General features: G+C 48.4%; 1 long non-coding RNA gene across 1 annotated transcript; it reads left to right on the forward strand.

Moving 5' to 3' along the window:
• The first annotated feature begins 8291 nt into the window (after positions 1-8291).
• On the forward strand, positions 8292-15854 carry LOC125695125 (uncharacterized). Its single transcript, XR_007377812.1, has 3 exons — positions 8292-8507; positions 11297-11413; positions 11809-15854. It is a non-coding gene; the product is annotated as an uncharacterized LOC125695125 (long non-coding RNA).
• The last annotated feature ends 320 nt before the right edge of the window (positions 15855-16174 follow it).

Consider the following 16174-nt stretch of genomic DNA (forward strand, 5'->3'; position numbering starts at 1 on the left):
CATACACATGCAAGTCATACAAATCTGTGAGAACCTCAGTGCTCAATCATTTAGTGATATTCTTCTGCAGTGAAATCCTAGCTGTTTGTGTGCGACGCCTGCACAGATCAAATGCAAAATTATGCAGGTTAATCAAAATTACAGCTGAATGTGAAGTGTTGCAGAAGGTTCTTACGGCACTGAATATCTGTGAAATAAAATGGCTGAGGAAATTTCATTTAACAATGAACAGTTGTGCCCGTGAGAGAAAAATAACCTTCATTGTACATCTGCAGTGATGGGCTCTGGCTAATATTATGCAGTTAGGCAATCTTTCTTGCATAGAACAATAAACCATTTCCTCATGAGCTAGCAGCACATCTGTAACAGCTCCCCAAATCTGCTGAGGGTACAATGCCATCCCTCCTTCCAAGATCTCCCAGACACCCATTCTTTGCTCACGGATATACCGTTGGTCCCTGCTGGTTTGTTAAAGCTTTGGCTCCTGGGGGCATTTTTGAAGGAGTTTGCTGGTGTTTTGCTTTTGTGGAAATCTCACAACCCAAACTCAAGGCGATTTCTGCTGCTTCCTATGAGAAGGACGGAGCTGGAGCCTGGTGGATGCTCTGCCCATGTCCCTGGGGGCTGTGGGATGGTGTGTGGTGCTGGGCCATGAGCAGGTACCCGGTGCTCTGAGGGGTCCCAATGTTGCTCGGGTGAAACCAGGGCACAGCTGCTGGTGGTTTGACAGTCTGAGTAGAGCAAGACTCACACTGGTGTGTGCTTAGCAGGCAGACAGGGAAAGCCAGTAGCAGCCACAAGGGCAGCAGGAGCCCAACAGCACCGTGGCCAGTCTCCAAGTTGGAGCACTCAGTGATGTGCGTGCACAGCTCGGCTGGTTTGTGGAGCCAGCTCCTCTGTCAGTGCTCCATTGCCCTGTTGTGATGGAGAGCTGCAGCTTTCTGCAGGTGCCTGTGGGCGGTCTGTGGTCCGGGTGGCATTTTGTGCTTTGTCCCTTTTACAGCAGACCTCTATTTAGCAAACAGACACATAAAAACCAATGCTGGGAAAACTAATGGGCAAAAAGCACAATTGCAAACAGGCTTTATCACCACCACGTCCACAGCACGTTGTTTCTCACTTATTAACTGCTCCTGTTGCTCACAGATACGCGGCACAACGAAGCCCAGACTTATTGGCTTGCTGTAAACACCGATCCCTGAGGAAGTCAGCAGTGTGCTCCATCACTGAGGTGCTTATCTCCAGCAGTTATCTGTCAGGCTGTGCTGGCCATGCTATGGTTGGCACCACACGGCTCATGGCTATGCGCAGGGCCGTCTCACCACAGAGAAGTGTCCCTCCTCACCATTTACTGGGATGTAATGAGCTTTTACGACCCTTTATTTCTTAACTGTTGCAAACTTGCAGCAGATTTTTACTGTCTCAAATTTATACCACACCAGTTGGATAGCTGGATCCCAGGGGGAAGCACTTCACTTGGAAATTTGGGATTTTATGCCATCGTAAAACCTGCAGCGGCACAGGTAAGTGGTGAGGCTGGGTACTAATTAGGGATGCTCTGTTCTTAGTGCATTAACGACATGCTGGCTTGCCTCTGGGTGCTCTGAGATGTGGCTGTGCCAGCAGCTGGGGCTGGAGGAGGCCATGAAAGGTCAGCACAGTGCAAGGCATGGCTGTGGGATGAGCCACACCGTCCTGCTTCTGCAGGTGCACCCTCTGCATTCTGCTTATGGCACAAAGCTGAGAGGAGTGGCTGACACACCAGAAGGCTGTGCTGCCATTCAGTGAGAGCTGCATGGGCTGAGAGTTGGGCAGAGAGGATCCTGATGGGTTTCATCAAGGGCAGGTGTAGAGTCTTGCACCTGGGGAGAGATAATCACATGCATTACTACAGACTGGGGCTGGGCTGCTGGAAAGGAGCTGTGCAGAGAAGGGTCTGTGGGTCCTGGTGACCAACAGGGTGACCAGGAGCACAGGAGGTTGGGCAGTCTCCTTATCTGCACAGATCTAAACCCACCTGCATGCTTTGTGTGCAGCTGCTGTAGGGAACTTCTTCAACTTGGGGTTGGACAGGGGAAGTTCTGAGTATCCCTTCCAACCTGTGTGTTTCTGTGATTGGGTGAGATGGGGCTGTGGGTTTTGCTGTCCCCCAAAGTCGAGTAGCAGCGATGTTGCAGCATTTATAGAATGGTCTCTTTGCAGACACACTGCTTTCAGAATTGCACTCCTGTCCTTCAGCATCAGTGCTTGTTCCTTTGGGAGTTCTTTCACAACATCACTTGACCTCTTAGTGGAAACAGATAACTAGTGATAGACCAGGGCTTTGATTTCTTCTCAGTCATTTAAAGTTGATTTGATGCATTTAAGGACCCTGGTGGTTTGAGGAGTAAATCCATTTTCTGTTGATTGCTCTTGCTTTAAAGTTTTTAAACATCCCGAGGAAACCAATGAAGTGCAGTGGGCTCAGGGTGTTTCCAGATGGCTGCGGGCTGCTGTCCCACCTCCGGGCACACAGCTCTGCCTCTGCTGTTCTCCCACCAGGACTGGAGCAAAGCGGGCTGGATCTTCACCACTTCATACCGTGTTTTTAGTCTGTCTTCTCTTTGCCTTTCCTGTAACAGCAATAATGGCAGAACGAGCAGCCAGAGATGTCAGGGGATGCGTATAACATCTGAGCGAGCTGCTCTGTGAGCCTTGCCTTCAGCTGATGGCAGCCGCTGAAAAATTTATTCAACTGTCTGCATGGAGTTGTGAGCTGTGAGGTCTTCAGGGGTGCAGCTGCTTCCATGAACCCCTGCTGGGTGCTGCAGGGCCAAGAGCTTCCTCACCTGCTGCAAGAACTCTCAGCATCCAAAGTTGCACATCTGGCAGCTGCAAGCGTGCTTTCATAAGAGTGTACCACAGCCTGCAAATGGGTCTTAGTTCATAGACTTCCTCCAGGAAAACCTACTGCTTTCACAGCAACTTATTTCCATAGTGATGAATATATTGTTGTAGAATCACAGAATGACCTGGATTACAAAGGAGTACAGTGCTCATCCAGCTCCAAACCCCTGCTGTGTGCAGGTCGCCAACCAGCAGCCCAGGCTGCCCAGAGCCACATCCAGCCTGGCCCTGAATGCCTGCAGAGATGGGGCACCCACAGACCTATGGACCCATCTCTGTGCAGTGCCCCATCTCTACTCCACCTTTTTGCAGAAATGCTGCCTGGTTCTGTTCAGTCTATAGCAAAATTGCCATTAAGCTGAGTGCTTTTTGATACTCCTTGTTTTTTTTCCAAGTGTGTATTATTCCATCCAGGTGTCTGGAACAACTCACTCAAATCCGTATTTAGACAGGCAGCATTCTGAATGGCATTATTTGTCTGAAAATAGTGTACAAGATGGGATAAGTAATGTCTGCTTATTTCAAAGCATACATCGTCATTTCCTCCAGCAGACAGCTGCTCTTACCAATTAAATTAATACTTTTGACAGGTCCCGAGGAGGATGCTGGCCTATTTCTGCACCATTCCTCATGAAGACAGTGAGCTTGCAAGGTAAAGGCAACATGGGAAACCCCTGCCACTGCCCGGCTGTCATGGGAGGCACTGGAACTGCAGCTGAGTTCATGGGTGGAAGGTGAGCTGCTGTCACCTGGTAGCAGAGGAGGTGACAAGTGAGGTGGCAGCCAGCATGCTGAATTCATTCCATCCGCATCTATTGGCTGGATGCTGGAGAAGTGAGATCCCTGCTCAGAACTTTTCTCTGGTCATATTACTCAGTTGCACTTGGTGATGACTTTTGGTGTTCACCTGTCAGTCTCTGGTCACCATCCCGGCTGTTGCTAGGCTGATGCTTGGGAGCTTCTATGTCATGAATACAGAAGGAAAACCAAAACCCAGTTGGCAATGCAGCTCCTGCTGGCCAGCAGGTGACAGCCCCAGTGACTTCATCCGAAGGTGACAGCTGTGCAGAGCAGGAATGAATGTAAGCAGTGCCAAGGGAGAAAAGAAGTGGTGCAATGAAATGTGTGGAAGAGGAGAAAGACAACGCATGCTGCAGTGGTACTGTCTGTGTTTGCATCAGTGGGACTCAGTGCAGAGAGACATCAAAGCTGAGTGTCTGTTGGCAGTGAGGTGACCTGAGGTGGCTGTGGGTGGAGGACCATTGGGTAGAGCAGAGCTGATGCCGGCCCTTTGGCTGCAGTGTGATGCAGGGGGATGATCGGCTGGGAGGAAAATTTACAGTTATCTTAATAGCTCCTGTCTTTTTTTCCCCCTTTTTGTTTTGGCAGAATGCAGGTCACTTTGGAGGCGTGGTGTTACCTGCTGAATTTCTACCCAGCAGAACTGGCAGTGTGGGTTGTTCATTATTTTAGTCATTCTTCTTTCCTTTTTCTTTTTTTTTGTTTCCTGATACTTTTATTTCTAAACTCCATCTGTCTCTACCTGCACGCTTCCTGCTGCCACACATCAGCACAGCAGCCGAGTGCCCTTCAGACACAAAGGGCTCTTATTGCAGGCTGGTTGGCACTTTGCACTTGTTTCTGGCTTTGTCCTAATTGGGCTGCAGAGGCCTTGGAGCAGAGCAGGTTCTGTTTGCTGTGCTCTGAGAATGGGGGTGACATGGAGGGCTGTGTGCTCTGAGGGGGTCACAGTGCACAAACATTCCTGTACAAACAGCCCTGAACTAACTCTCCCTTTCACACCAGGTTAAAGCAGGGGCAATCTTTGGCCCAAGGCCACGAGACTGTATTGATTAAAACATCTTCAGTTTTATAATGCAGTTATGGCAACTGTAGGATCCTAGAATGGCCTGGGTTGCAAAGCACCTCAGTGCTCATCTGGTTCCAAGCCCCTGCTGTGTGCAGGTCGCCAACCAGCAGCCCAGGCTGCCCAGAGCCACATCCAGCCTGGCCTTGAATGCCTGCAGGGATGGGGCATCCACAGCCTCCTTGGGCAACCTGTGCCAGTGCCTCACCACCCTCTGGCTGAAAAACTTCCTCCTCATATCCAACCTAAACCTCCCCTGTCTCACTTTAAAACCATTCCCCTTTGCATCAAAATGCATATTTTGATCTCCTTTTCATTGTTTGCTCAAATATTAAGCAAAAGCAAGCAAGGAGCTAAGCACAGCAGTGCGGATGCCTGTGTGCTTTGCTTGGTTATACATGCTGCTTTATTGAATTTTTCACATTTGATTGCACTGATTGTTTTACATCTGAAGCTTTCTCAGTGCCCTGAGCAGTACGACATCCCCGTGCAACCCTCTGCCTGCAGAGCCAGGGCTGTGCCAGCCGGTGTCCTGCAGCACAGATCTTCCTGCCCAGCCCAGCACATGGCATTATGTGGTTCTGCAATTCCATTTCATGCCTGAGCTCCAGTCCTTAAACTCGTGCTTCCAACTTATTCCCTTACTTTGCCACTTTGCCTCTTCAAATGGCATGTTCTGCATAATAATGATTATTTTAAGGTATTTGTCACACTAAGAGTGATAGATATTCCATCACTAAGAGTGATAGTTATTAGTTGCCCCTCAGCAACATGCAGGCTGCCCACCTGCTGCTCATAGCTCCTGCCCAACACGTTCCTGCTGTCCTGGGACACAACCAGAGCCAGGTGTGACCATAGAGGCTGCCCAGAGAGGCGGTGCTGCCCCATCCCTGCAGACAGCAGAGGTCAGGGGATGGGCTGTGAGCACGGATGGAGCTGTGGGTGCCCTGTGCACTGCAGGCAGTGGGACCAGAGGGCCTTGAAGGGCCCCTTCCAACCCAAACCATTCTGTGACTCTATGACCTGCAGCAGTGATGGCAGATGTGAAACAATGCTCCCCAGCCTTGGTCCCAGGGATGCCGTGTAGTTGAGCCTCAAAAATCTCTCCCGAGCTCTGAAATAAACCTCTGAAGTTCACCTTTCCTGTGCAGATTCCACAATGTGAAAAGATTTGGGAACCTTTAATGGTGAATAAGAGTTAATAGAGTGCAGTAAGTCTAATCAGCATGTTGTGAGTGCAATCCAATGGGAGACACCAGAAATGAAGCAAAGCAGACCCGTGATGGGCATGGCTTCCCTCCTGGCCTTTCTATCAGTTCCCAGCAGCTGGTGACTTTGCCAACTCAATGAAGTTAAATGCATAAGTAAAATTAACTAAGCATTGTATTAAAAAATGATAATGGAAGAGACAAAGGCTTTCAGATCCTCTGCAGAAAAACAGATCTTAAGAATGTAATGAGAAATGTATCCAACCATTATCTGCTTTTAATGTAAGAGCTGTGTAATGTTGGAAAGCCAACAACACTTGGGAAGAAATTGAGGTAAATGTGGCATTGATGGAGGGCCCTGCAGAGGGACCGGTTGGTGCTGGGGCAGCCAGGCTTGGGAACAGATATAAGAATCCATCAGAGAGCAAAAAGTGAGCTCAAACTGCCTTTGGGAACGCAGCCATTTCTCTTGCTGAATGGCATCAAAATACCAAGTTCCAAAGCTTCAAAATATTGATGGCATTATTAAAAAGGGACCTTTAATTTTGCATTAAGAACATTTTAGCATCGGAATTCTGGAATTAAATTATGAATGAGCCCCAGCCGCAGTGCTTTGCTGGAATTAGTTAACAGTTTGCTGTTCTGCTCTTAAGGTGTAATTGAGCCTCCTGCACTGAAGAGCTGATGGGCTGGTTGTGGGGAGCTGCAGCCATCCCTTAAGACAAAGGGACATGTTCTGTGCTCACAAGTAAGCATGAAAGGTTATAAAGCAAACTGGTGAGCCACTTTGGGAAGCTGATCCTAAGGAGAGCTGCAGCAAAGGGCACAGCTTGCACTCTGATCACAGAATCACAGAACGGCCTGGGTTGCACAGGAGCACAGTGCTCATCCAGTTTCAACCCCCTGCTGTGTGCAGGTCGCCAACCAGCAGCCCAGGCTGCCCAGAGCCACATCCAGCCTGGCCTTGAATGCCTGCAGGGATGGGGCATCCACAGCCTCACTGATACAAACCCTGGAGAATGGGCAAATGCCCACACATGTGGCTGGCGGGGGGCACTGACACACCAGCAGTGCTCTCCAAGGCTCTGCCCTCTGCCCACGTGTGTCCAAAGTCATCAGTAAACCAACAATCCCATTAATGCTCTCCAACAGATAACACACAGTTTTAATGATTTTTCTTTACTTCACAGTGATTTAACTTTTCAATGAGAAATGTATTAAGTTCAATCATAGAATCATAGAATCACAAGGTTGGAAAGAACCTACAAGATCATCAAGTCCAACCATCCTCCCATCACCATTACTACCACTAAACTACTCATCTCATAGCACCTCATCCAGATGCCTCTTGAACAAACAATATCACAAAGGGAGCTTGAAGAAGTTTTCCCTCACCCACCAATGAGATTATTCTAGCTTGGTGTGAAGATGATCTCCCCACCTCAGGCATCACATGAGGGCACATCCCATGCCTCAGCATCCAAGCAGAGCCCCTCTGCATGCCCATCAACTGAGTGCTTGCTCCATCAAGGTGAGTTCACAGGGATTGCTGCTGGTGTTGGGCTTTAGGGGGTTTAGAACAGATCTAGGGGACCTGTTCTAGCAGGGGGTTGGACTAGACGATCTCCAGAGGTCCCTTCCAATCCCTGAAGTTTGATTCTGTGATCCTTGTTGGCCAAGCCCGTGTCCTTGTGGTGGCCCTGTGATCCCAGCACCCATCTGCCTGCTCCTCCTGCCTGCACCCCACACACCTAAGTCCCTTGTGCCACCACCATCTGTCAGCCCTCTGCTCGCCCTGGTTTGGGTTAACAAGGTAAACCTTGTTTTTAAACTATTCAAACGTTGCCTTCATTGATTTTTATGTTTTTTATGTGAAGTATCTCTTCCACCTGTAGCATTTTTGGAATTACACTTCTGGTGTTTTAACAAATAGTTGCAAATTAAAGGAGAACATGCTAAAGTCGGAGCAGATGGGCTGAATAAATTTATTGATTTGGGAAGAATACCAAGAGAAATAATCTCCCTTTTAGGGCAAGGAGGAAAAGACAAGTAAAATGAATAGAACACTTCAGCTGTCTTCAGAAAAATGGCTGTGAGCTCAGTAGGGCTGCAGATGGGAGAAGGAGAGGAGAAAGATGGGCAGTTTACACCACGTTGTGGGCATACATGGCACAGTGCTGCGTGGTGCATACATGCACACATATGTATGTACACACGTGCCATCCCACAGACCCAGTGGGTAAAGCACTCTAAAAGGTAATGCACAGAACAAACAGCCTGACTCCAACTAAGCTGCTCACACTGATGAAGCCACCAAGCCCAAAGGCTGGGAAGAACCAGCAGGCACTGCACTTGACACAGCTGTGTGCAATTGCTGGGGCTGTTTACTTCCCTCTGGGGCAGGAGCAGTCCTTGGGTTGGAGAATTGAGTGTGGGAGAGCAACAAAGCTCGGTCTGCAGCTCCCTTAATTGATGTGAGAACAGCTGGAGCTGTTCTGCACTGCATGGCAGGCAGCCCTGAGGACCCTTGTGCTTGGCTGCTGCAGGTGAGCCTTTTAGAATCACAGAAAGGCTTAGGTGGGAAGGTGCCTTAAGGGTCATCTTGTTTGGTGTTCTTCTGAGAGCTGTTGCTTTCTGCTTTGGAATGTCACGCTGTTACAAATTCCCCCTGATTGCTTCAATGTGATCTGTGTTTTTAGATTGAGAATGGGAGAACTTTTATTTTTGGTTTTGTGTTTGTTCCTGTGTTACTCTTCAGCTCAGCAGCAATTCACCCCGGTGTTTTCCTGTGTCTGCATTTCCAGGCAGCAGCACTATCCCTACTGTTGTGCCTCAGACAGGCAGGATGAGGAGTGCATGGGGGGGAAATGCTGTCTGCTCAGCCTTTATAGCACACTGAGGGGTGTGGAGTTCTGGAAGTCTGAGTCCATCTCCCTTAGTGAGGTGTTGTGATTTCCTTTTACACATGGGATCAAATAATAAAATCCTTAGGGCTGGAAGGGATCTTTAAAGGCCATCTAGTCCAACTCCCCTGCGATGCACAGGGACACCACAGCTCCATCAGGTTGCCCTGTGTCTGATCCAGCCTTGTCTTTGATGTCTCCAGGGATGGGGCATCAACCACATCACTGGGCAACCAGTGCCTCACCATCCTCACTATAGAAGATTTTTTTTCCTTATATCTAACCTAAATCTGTCCTCCCTGATCTTGAAGCCCCTCAGATACTCAGCTGCTGCTGGATATCTTTTCATAGGAACTAACAGAAGTCTAGAGCATCCATTGCATGCAATTGCTTCTGTGCCTTCCAGGCGGACCCTGTGGCCCACGCTGCAGCTGAGAGATGTGTTGGTGCTGCTGAGGTTGCAGTGCAGGGAAGTCAGGAGGTGCACACAGTGATCCTCACTGAACCCTTCCAACCTGGGAAGCCCTACGATACCAGGATTCCATCTCCCTATGAGTTGCTTCAGATTTAAGGATCTGTGAGGCTGTCTCCTGATCTCAAAGACGTGTATTTCTATAGGACAGAAACCCAGGGAAGAAATCCTCGTGTTTGGCTCCTCTTTCACCCCTTGAGCCGCTCCTTGTCAAGCCATGACGCTTAGTTTGGGTGGGCAGAGTGAAGCCCTGGTTCAGCTCAGTCACGGTCTCAGAAGCTGTGTGGAAGTAGTTTCCCCTGACGTTTATTGCATGGAGTGGCAGACATTAAATTGGCAGAATTACTGCAGTGCTGCAGCCGAGCTGGTGGCTGGATCTGTGTATTAATTTTCAAATTCATTAGGGGATAGCTTAAATCTGCAACGGGTGGGCTTAGCAAAGGAATGAAAAATGCTCTATGGATCTCATGAAAATATCTTTTAAATGCTGTTGTTTAGGCATTTTTGCATGAGTTCAGGAGCAGATTGCCAGTGGGCAAAGATGGATAAAAAATAGCAATAAAAAACAAGTATGATACATGAGAAGAATGTGAAATGGCTGTGTTTAACCTTTCCACTGTTCTCAGAAAAAGTGGAATGGCTGTTTTTCCTTTTTTTTTTTTCCTGGCTAAAAATGAGCACAGTATGCATGTTGCTCCTGGCTTTATCTACTGTGGTCAATTAAAATATAATTAACTATTTTATGTAGTATGGTTACAGAAATGTAAGTATATGCTGTGGAGGAGGGGTGTGTACAGATGCATTATGCACTGAAAAACAAGGATGTGTGTATGGAGGTGCCAGAGAAATACTTTGAAGGTGAAAGCTGCTTTCTGGACAACGGAAGCTGAAGCACCACTGAGGATGAGGCTGAGTCATTAAGGCTGAGGATGATTGAATTACTTTTGCATAGAGGTTCAGGGGAAACTTCATTGCTCTCTACAACTCCGTGCAAGGAGCTGGTGGGGAGTTGGGGGTTGGCTTCTTCTTCCAGGTGACAGTGATAGGGTGAGACGTGCTGCCCTGTGTGCAGAGCTGTGCCCCAGCTGGGTTATGACCCAGCTCTGTTGCTGCATTAGAGCCTGGCATGGCAGGATGTGTGTAGCTGCACTGTCACTGTCCTTGTGCAGCCCAGGGAAGGTTTGCCAAGGTACCCTCCTCCCCACAGGGTGCTGGTGCCAGCCTGTACGCTCTGGTTCCCAGGGCATCCCTCACGCTGACTGAACAAGCCCAGCTCCCTCAGCCTGTCCTCACAGGGGAGGTGCTCCAGCCCTCTGATCATCTTTGTGGCCCTCCTCTGGACCCTCTCCAACAGGTCCTTGGATCACAGAGCATCTCCAGCTGCCCTGCTCAGTGCTGCTGGTCCCAGCAATGCCTCCCTGCACTCCCTGGCTGCTCAGCTCACAGCACTCCAGCCTCTCTTGGGTAAAATCTTCCAAAGATTCTGTCCATCTGTGTTATACAATAATGATTTTAGTGATGTACTGCTGTGGTAGTGATAAATGAATTGCAGTTAGGAAAGCACTCTGTCTGTGGTGATCATTCTGGTACTGCAGGAATGGGAATAGCAATGAGAGGACTCTGCACAGATGTGAGGGAGACTGTAATCTTCTGAGCTGCTGTAACATGTTTCTGTGTTCATATGGGTTTTGTCCATCTTGCCAGTTTCAGAATTCAATTTTTTTTTAATATGATGTATATTTTTGGGAGAGGAGGAGGGGGGTGGAGACAGAAATGGAGGGGAGGGGGAAAAAGTGAAGATAGAAAGTCCTTGGTGAGGTAAGTAGTGATTGGATTGCAGCAGAGCACCCTTGGGAAGGAGCACTGCTGCTCCCATTGGGATCATAGGGGCTGTGATGTTGAGCCTTCTACTTCAGTCATCTCAAATACCAGAAGCACTGAGCATGGCTGTTCTTTGCAGCTTGCCTGTCTCCCTGGGTTTGGAGCACCCAAGTGAGTCAGATTTCATCTGGGTGGAACAGCAGCACCATGGGCCAGGTGGGAAGTTCTCAATACTTGCCTGAAGAGATTGCAGCAGGTGAGAAATCTCTAAAGCTGAATTTAAAGCCCTGATACTTGCAGAGATTTGAGGCATTGCTGTCTCCACTCCTGACAAGCAGTGCTATGGGCCAGGCTGCGTGCTCAGAAATAGGGTGCATAAGAAGGGCCTCCCTATGTCAAGAAATAAATGGGTCTGGGCTGGATAGGCTGTCATTGTGTAATCTCACCCACTCCATTAGAGAACACCCCCTTTACAGAGAATTTGTCAGAGTAATTGTATAAAATAAGGAACAAAGGCAAAGGAAACGCTTGCAGTATCTGCTGATACAATGGGATGCAGTAGGTTGGGTTAGATGAACTTGTAGGTCCTTTCCAACCTTGTAATTCTACGATTCTATATCCTGTTTGTTTTTTTGTTTGTTTTTGTTTTAGGGAAAAAGGCTGAAACACCAATGTGGAAGAGGATTTCTTCCAAGGATTTACTCCTGGAGCCCTCTCCCATGGGCTCCGTGCGTGGTGTGGGACTGGCAGTGGGGCAGCAGGGAGGCAGAGGGCCCTGAGCCCAGCCCAGCCATGGGGCACTCATTGAAGCTCTGTGAGGTGCTGCTAACGAGGCGGTGCCACTTAGCAGGCCCTGGGAGGGAGCACAGCAATGTGCCTGGGCCACTTCTGCTTGAGCCACGGCCGCCTCTCGCATGAAGAGAGATCTCAGGAGTGGGAATTAATTTCAAAAGGCCCTTTTTTTTTTTCCTTATCTTTTGCTCATTAAGTTGTTCAGGAAAAATCAACTAATGAGATTATTTGCCAGAAAAATTGTCCAGCTGGTGCTCTTGAGCGCTGGTTTGTGCTGTGGAGGGTGCCATGTTGTTAACAGCTCAGAGATGGCGTTGAGCACTGCCTGTTTCCCAGCTGCATGCAGGGCTCTCGCTGAGCTTCTCCTCCTGAGAGCTTCTCTTATTTTTCCCCCTTTTTTTTTTTAATCTGCATGTGGATCTCATGCCTCCTTCCTGATAGCAGTCACGTGGATGCTGCCTGCATCTGAACTGAGCATATGGCTCAGCATTCCAGGCACAGTGGCTGAGCCCTCCTGTAGGGAAGGTAACATCTGCCAGCTCCCGCAGCCTGTAATCAAACCTACGGAGGCAGAACTGCCAATGTCGTGTCAAAGTGGCAAATTTACATCCTGGGGCAAGAGGCTTCACTTCTGGCAGGCTGTTGGCTTGATTCGGGTCTTAATTATTGTCATAGTTGTAACCTTGATGTTAGGAAGGAAAACAGAGCCTGCTGATGGGAACTTGGTGCTCCAAGCGCTGCCCTGGAGTCCCACCAGGTTTAGCTTCACCTGGGAAGGCTCAAAGTCTCTCCTGTTTCCATTGGGCACCTACAGGTATCCCTGGGGATTTGTGAAGTGGAGTAAAGTGAAAGCTTCCAATTCCAAGGGCTATGAAGCTGCACAGGTGGCTGATTCTCATCCTGGATTCCAGATCTTGCAGAAGTTCCAGATCTTGCTGCAGGTGCTCCAGTGCATCTTCAACCCCACTCTGTGGTGGGATGGAAATGGAGGCTGACAGAACTCAGCAAATCTGAGCCAAAAAAGCCCTTATTTGGGGAGGTATTAATAGAAGAGCTCTACAAAGATGGGAGTATTATTAGAAGGTCCTAATATAGCTTAATCTTAGCATGCTGCATCTAATTTTGGAGCGGGGCTACTTTAAAAAGAAAGAGGGAGAATTATAAAACAGCAGTGATGATGGGAGGCTTAGAGATTGTTGTGGATGAGGAAAGGTCAGAATAATTTTCTGGCTCATTGATGGAGTGGTGGCACGTGATGTGCACCTGAAAACCCTGTGGAGTTTCCTTTCTCTGAGGATTTTGGAAGAGTGGAGCAGCTGCAGAGGTCTGGATAGGCTGGGTGTCAGCGCTCTGAGTTATGGCAGTGGCAGTTGCAGCCACCAGGCAAAACCCAGAGTCCTACTGACAAAGATTGGAGGTAACTCTGTGTTCAGCAGTCAGAAAGCAAGGGAAGGGCTGGAGACATTAAACACCACTTACATCCCAGCTGTCAGGAAACAAATTGGATTTTTCAAGAGAAAACATGGGAATAATGTTGACTTTCTTTATGAAAATTCCATTGAAAGCTTTTTCCACTGTAGTTCTTCCTGGATCTTCATTTTAACCCAAATGCCTTGCAAGAAATTAGCTTAAATTATTATCCTTCTGATACAAGAGGAAATACTCAGAATTGTCAAATGAGGGACTGCACATCAAAGGTAGAACAGATAAATACATTTTACTCATGTCGTTTTTTATGGCATTTACCTTAAGCTATTAAAAGTTTTACTGCAGTAGTTACATGTACACTGATTTGCATTTTAGACTGCATGAATTTTAATGATCTCCTTTGAACTTGATTTAATGCCTCTGAGATTGACAATAAGATCTCTACCATATTTCCTCATATATAATCTTCTGATAGCTTCCCCCACTGCACGCAGCTGGGCTGAGCAAGCTGATGCCACAGCCTGACTCTGAGGTTCATTAATATCATCAAAGATCTGTGTGGAGATGGTGGAGATAATCTGGAGCTCATGCAGGAAAATCTGCTCTTCAAAGAATAATTAACTTTGACTCCTGCTCAGCTCAGAGTTTATCAGCGAGGTTAGGATGAATTGTTTCAAGGTGTGTTTTTTAAAAGGATTGTGGCTTCATTATCAGAGCACCAATGGCCTCTAACAAATTCAGTGTTGCACCGGGGCTGCTTTGCAGGAGATGGGAAGGAAGGACAGGCTAGATGTTAGGCTTTATAAGCAGGTTCTGAGCAGCGAGGCTGTCCTGCCCTGCAGGTAACCTGGGCTCTTTGCCTGCTGAGTGCTCCCTGCTGGCCATGGGTGTGCAGCTCTGGGCTCCACTGCCACCGGTTGGGGCTGGGCTGTGTGTGCAGGGCATTGCCTGGGGCAAGGGGAGCCCTCACCAACATGGATAGAGAATTAATACCCACAGCCATCAACTGTAGTGGAAGTTTGTCCCAAAGAAGAGTGGGGGTCAGCTAATAAACCTGTGCTTAGTCAGGGTATGTCATGAACTCGGAGGGCTGGCTTTGCATGCTGGAGCGACAAGGCAGTTATGAAAGCCAAAGGGTTCATGCAGACCCTGCTGGCTTCTGCAGGGCTTGTCTTGGCCCTAATGAAGGCAGCAGGGATCACCAGCACAGCTCTCCTCTGCCCACAGAGAGCTGCAGGGGCTGCCCAGACGCTGTCACTGTGCTTATAGATGAGAAAGGGGCCGGAGCAACGCTGCACCTCCAGCGGCCGTCTGTAGGGTCTGTGCTGTGCGCGTCGCAGGAGCAGAGACCGGCTGCAGGTGATGGTGGTGAAGGTGGATGGCAGCAGAGATACTGCTGTACTGTGGGGATCCCCAGTGGTGCCTCTTCCGTGGAAATATCATAAAGGCATTAGGAAACGCCAGTCAATGTTCAGTGACATATCTGTACCTACATATTGCCAGGGCTGAAGCTGTTCATGCACTGAGTTTGTGTTTTGCAGCTGCTGGTTATGTGACAGGAATGATGGTTAAATTGAGAGTTTCGTTGTTTCATGGATGCAGTGTGGATTTGAGCACTTCCCTGGGCGGCAATATTTCCCTATTTTCCAGAACCCCATAGAGATGTTAATGATACATTAAGCACTAACTGGAAGCCATAACACCTTACCAGAGGAGATATTTAGGTAGTGGAACACTTTGGGAAACTTAATCTGTTTTCCAGTTTTGCTGCAGATTTCTGCAAGACATCTTAAATACTTACTGCTTTGTGGCTCATTCCTTATAGAACAGAGGCAGTTCTCTTTTTGCATGCTTCTATTATTCTTGTATGGATTTTCAGCTAGTGGCAGCACTGATAGATGGCTTTCTCTTCAGGTGGTGTAGGTGAGGTACCTTATTAATTAACATTTATTAACTATTTTTTTGTTCAGATGAGAGAATGTGAACTACAAGTCATGTTGAACACCAGTAATTGGAACATCAGGAATTTTTATAACTGAATAACTGAATCATGGGCGTGTGCCTTAGTAATAAGCAATAGGAAAGCTAACTCAGAACTATTCCTAAGGGTCTCTGTAGTCAATTATATGTGAGGGCTTCATAGAGTGGAAGTCAAATTTGAGGCTGGGAAGAACCCATGTGCAGTCCCAGCTCTCAGCATCTCCTCACAGCAGAGCCGCTCCTTTCCCTCCCCCATCTCTGTGTCCCTGCCCTGGGCTCCTCAGTGAGCCCCCACCTCCTGCACTGGGCAGCCCAGCAGGGTTGTGCTGTGCCCTCAGGGTCCCTCCCACACCTGCTGTTGGGCTCTGTGTGCTGCTGCCCACTGGGCACACTGCTAGCCATGGTCAGCTTGGTGCCCACCAGGACCTCAACTTCTCTACATTGCTGCTCTCCAGCTGGATGTGCACAGGGCTGTTTGCTACGGGGCAGCACTTTGTGGTTCTGCTCCCACTTTTCCATGTGCTTCTTGTGCTCTTCCACTGGACGTGTGGAAGTCACAGCCTCTGCAGGCTCTGGCAGCTGGGGCAGCAGCTCTGCTCCTTGGTGGGAGGTTGTTAGCCTGTTTGATAGCATTTCCACTCTTCATACCTGTTATTGAGCAAAATAGCATGCCTTATTATTTGGTTCAGGATTTTTCCTTTTACCTCTTTCTCATTTTCAAGCAAATGAGGAGCAAAGCTCTGTGGTGGGCGATGCAGAGAAGAGCAGTGACTGAGTGCTGCTGGGTGTGATGTGAAGGCATGGCTGGAGCCAGACT

The sequence above is a fragment of the Lagopus muta genome, chromosome 6 (genome assembly GCF_023343835.1).
Source record: "Lagopus muta isolate bLagMut1 chromosome 6, bLagMut1 primary, whole genome shotgun sequence".
NCBI lineage: Eukaryota > Metazoa > Chordata > Aves > Galliformes > Phasianidae > Lagopus > Lagopus muta.